Source organism: Salvelinus sp. IW2-2015, unplaced genomic scaffold (assembly GCF_002910315.2).
Source record: "Salvelinus sp. IW2-2015 unplaced genomic scaffold, ASM291031v2 Un_scaffold3728, whole genome shotgun sequence".
Taxonomy (NCBI): Eukaryota; Metazoa; Chordata; class Actinopteri; order Salmoniformes; family Salmonidae; genus Salvelinus; species Salvelinus sp. IW2-2015.
In genome coordinates, this window is record NW_019945005.1 from 34077 (window position 1) to 38756 (window position 4680).

The 4680-nt window shown below is 42.9% G+C and overlaps 1 long non-coding RNA gene and 1 pseudogene across 1 annotated transcript; both read left to right on the plus strand.

The window, feature by feature from the left end:
* Positions 1 to 1624: 1624 nt before the first annotated feature.
* LOC112076396 (uncharacterized) lies at positions 1625 to 2742 on the plus strand. The gene is made up of 3 exons (XR_002895180.2): positions 1625 to 1868; positions 2043 to 2108; positions 2442 to 2742. It is a non-coding gene; the product is annotated as an uncharacterized lncRNA (long non-coding RNA).
* A 140-nt stretch (positions 2743 to 2882) lies between these two features.
* Positions 2883 to 4673, plus strand: LOC112076399 (dnaJ homolog subfamily C member 2-like; annotated as a pseudogene).
* The last annotated feature ends 7 nt before the right edge of the window (positions 4674 to 4680 follow it).

Genomic DNA, 4680 nt, shown 5'->3' on the forward strand with positions numbered 1-4680 from the left:
CTGCAGACAAACAGACTCTGCAGAGCGAGCAGCCTCTGCAGGTGGCAAGGTATGGCACACTTCTCAATTTACTGTATCTCACCAGCATCATTAATAGATTTAACTGTCTTTAAAAACAATGGATATTTTTTAGGTTTTGTTTTCTAGTTTGAGCTAAACACCCACATGCTTGTTGTATTTTGTTGTGGCAGATGCACAAAGATCATCAACGCGGGACTCTGAAGACCCAAAGTACATCATCAATGTGAAGCAGTTTGCCAAGTTTGTGGTGGACCTGAGTGACCAGGTGGCCCCCACTGACATAGAGGAGGGTATGAGAGTCGGGTAAGGCTGAAGGTGATATTCTCTTGCCTCCAATAAGAAGGTATCCTATGTGGGATATCGGAATTGTAAGAGTGTAAGCCCGGTCTACCCAGTAAGGCACTTGTAAAAGCAGGCCCATGTGGTGCACTGAAAAACCGGGCGACATACTAGCACTTTATAAAACATTTAACTGAATACATTTCACAGCTGAATGTTATAGCAGACCTTTCCAGTATGCTGATAGAAGCATTAGAAGGGGATGTTACAGTCGTCTACTGTAATGCCATTTCTGGTAAGCATTGAATGAGAGTGAAAATGCTGCTGATACTGACACAATTCGCTATCATGCAGCTAGCTAGCGAGCAAATATGCTAGTTAACTACCGGTATATCAGATAACAGCTAACGTTAGCTAGTTATCGCATACGAGTATGGAGTGTTATTTAATTAATATTGTTAATATAACCATTGTAGCTTACTAGCTAGCTAACGTTACTGTCTATGAAAATCGTTACGCTAACTAGCTAAATTACWAAGAGAGACAGCATTGATGTTGTGCATGTGTTTGCTGTTGCTGAATCTTAGTTTGGAATAAAGACACCTGCTGCACAGATTTGTTCATATACTGTAGCCCCACATAGCTAGCTATAACACTTAACATGGCAATTTTTTTGTTCATTTGTGGACGTTTAGTGATCATTTGTATTAAAAAATATATATATTAAAAAAATAGGACACTACTCAACTTATTAAAGGATATTTGACAGTTCTAGCTCACACTTATTCATACAACATGTATGTTTTGTTAACAAGGGRATTTAAGTTGTTTGATAGGTTGCAGAATGTTATTCTCCATTTAGAGAATGCAGCCAGATGGAGGTGATAATGGTTGCCCTCCTCTCTCCCTCAGCCTCAGTGCAGATCGAGGTGGAACCTGTTGGTCGGTGGTTCGAGGCTTTTCTGAAGAAGGAAGTCCCTTTGGATAATTATCTTAGATAGATAGGTGTTATACCTCACAGTACTCCCTCTGTATACAAATACAATGATTATAGTATGAAATATAGTATTGTTTTACCAGAGGGTTGCTGGCATCAATATCTGCCAATGTTCCCTTGAGCATCAAACTTAACCCCCTAAACTGCTCATTGGGCACTGCAGCTGCCCTCTGCTCCAACGAATGTGTGTTTGTGTGTATAACGGGAGAGGTGGTGTTGGATAAAAGCAGAAGACGGATGTCTATCTGGTGGACTAATAAAGTAGACGTTATCTCTTATCATGTGAGGCTAAACATTCTGTTTCAGCTCCTATTAACAATAATATTTTGTGTTTTTATCTCATACCAGCTATAGAAATTCTGTCAGATCCTGTGAAGCGAAGAGCATTTGACAGTGTAGATCCTACCTTTGACAACGCTGTGCCCTCAAAGGGCGAAGGCAAAGATAACTTCTTTGAGGCGTATGCTCCTGTTTTTGAGAGAAATGCCCGGTGGTCTTCCAAAAAACACGTGCCCAAACTTGGCACTATGGATTCCTCTTTTGAGGACGTGGATAATTTTTATTCTGTTTGGTAAGTAAGACCGTCACTGGCCATCATGCGGAAAATGCCTTTAAGTTTAAACTTTGAACTACAAGGAACTACTGCCCTTCTCAACTTATTGTAGACATGCGTGTATAGAAACTTCTCACAATTTGTTGTTCATTGATTTCAATTGTGAATTTGTTTCCCATTCATAATCTCAAGGTACAACTTTGACTCATGGAGAGAGTTTTCTTATTTGGATGAAGAGGAAAAGGACAAGGCAGAATGGTAAGTAATATCAGAACATGGTGGGTCATATCAAAACCATCCATGTGGAATGCACTGTCTTATATTTATGTATTGTAGATGTTTTATTGTCACCAGGTACAGAATGTGTCGCTTTACAGTGGTAGCCATAGTACGGTGCCCCCATGGAGTAAATTAGGGAAGTGCCTTGCTCAAGTGCACATCAACCAATTTTTCTTTCTTTTTCACATAGTCGGCTCAGGGTTTCGAACCAGGGACCTTTCGGTTACTGGCCCAGAGCTCTAACCGCTAGGCTGCCTGTGTCTTCCATTCTCAGTAGTGTCTGATTTGTATGCATTCATCTGTTGAATTCAGTCGTGATGAGAGGAGATGGATTGAAAAGCAGAATCGTGGAGCCAGAGCCACCAGGAAGAAGGAAGAGATGAATAGACTACGGACACTGTTGGTAAGGCCCACTAGACATGCATACCTGTTCTTACTTGAACAATAGAAAATGACTAACTCAACTGAAATACCTGGCAGATGGGTTCATGGAATGACACTGTTTGGGTGCGTTTCTGTTGAAAGACACGGCCTACAGCCTTGATCCCAGGATAAAGAAATTCAAAGATGACGAGAAGGCCAGAAAGGAGAATGAGAAGAAGGCCAAAGCAGACGCCAAGAGGAAAGAGCAAGAGGAGAAGGAGCGGGTCAGTCCGACACATTAGAACATCCATTTTGTTTTATTCTTGCCTCTCCCTTGTGTCCAGATTGTTTCTGCATAGACTTCAATGCGTTTCTGACTCTGTTGTATCAGCTCGGCAGGCAGAGCTGGATGCTGCACGGCTGGCCAAAGAGAAAGAGGAAGAGGAGGCCAAACTGGTTGCCCAGCAGGCCAAGAAGGAGAAGGAGATCCAAAAGAAGGCCATCAAGAAAGAGAGGCAGAAACTGAGGACAACTTGCAAGGTGCTGCTTGAATGGGGTGGCCTCTCTCCAGGGAATTAATTAACATTTGCTGATTAGTGGGCAAGATTGTAATGCTGTTTTAGGTACCCAACTCATCTTAGTATTTTCCTGTCTCTTTTTTTTGTTTTCCCCTGAAGAACTGGAATTACTTTGGTGACAATGAATCTATAGTGTGAAAATGATGGAAGATGTGGAGAAACTTTGTGACCGTTTGGAGCTTGTGAGGTAAAGGATATTAATAGAAATTGCCTTTATTGGTAATACTTTATACAAATCTGGAGTTTAACTCTACAGTGGGAATCACTTTCTTTCTCCAGTCTGCAATCCCTGAATGAAGGATTGGCATCGGTTCAAAGGAGGAGGGCAAGGTAGCGGTGGAGAAGCAGGTAGAGACCGCCACACATTGGCATGGCACCACATGATGACTGGGTGTAAATATGGTACACAGCTTCCTTCTGTACCACTGACATTGTTTGTGTGTGTGTACAGGTGCAAGAGGTGAATGCCCAGCTGCAAAAGGAGAAGGATGCGGAGGTGCAGGCCAGGCAAGCTGTCCGCACTACCGTACAGGCCAGCGGCGGAGGCGGGGTGGTGGAAAGGGCTGGAATGAGGAAGAGCTCCCGCTGCTCATCAAAGCAGTCAACCTGTTCCCTGGACCAACGCCAGGTACCCTCCCAGGGCTGCGTTCAACAGGACACAATGTTGAAGTAGACAAACAAGCCTAAAAATACATATATAATGAACTTGCTTCTCATATGTAGAATAAGGAACCCACCTATTCATGACATTTCTGTATTGACATGTTTTACTGCTCATGGGAAACCGGCACTTTCATTTAAACAATGGTACAGGAGGCTATAAATGGTACAAGTTCAATATTCATTACATTTATATCTGCAATGTTTGCCTAATGAACTTGGCTGTGTTCTGTTCATGAAGCAGATTTCATGAAGCAGATTTCTGTTCATGAAGCTTTTACTTTAAACAATTCGTTTTTGTTTTCTATTCTGTAGATGGGAAGTCATTGCCAACTACATGAACTTGCACTCCACCAGTGGCATCAAAAGGACAGCCAAAGATGTCATCAACAAAGCCAAGAACTTACAAAAGCTTGGTGAGCAACTGTCATGTCACCAGATGTAGGAGTCTTTGTCAGTGTAATTCTCTGCAAAACACTTGACTTTATTGCCACTTTTCAGAACCCGGGCAGAAAGATGAGATTAACAAGAAGGCCTTTGAGAAGTTTAACAAAGAGCATGCACCGTGCCCCAGACAGTGGACAACGCAGTGCCCTCTGAGAGATTTGACGGTGAGTGGTCATTTAGTAGTGAATTTTGCTTGCACAAAAGCCCATTGGATTTATACCCATGACTGAAGTACTTTGTCACTGACTCCATACTTTCTACACATGGGGATGGATGGGGGGGGGGGGGGTGTAGTAGTGACTACGGGTTCTTTCTGGATATGTTTCCTAGTGTTAGCCATTCACTGTCTTCTTCAATTCTCACTGCTTCAGGTGCTGAAGCCAACACTGCATCCTGGACCACAGAGGAGCAGAAGCTGCTAGAGCAGCGCTTGAAGACCTACCCAGTCAGCACCAAGGAGAGGTGGGAGAAGATCGCCGCAGCTGTGCCCGGACGTACAAAAA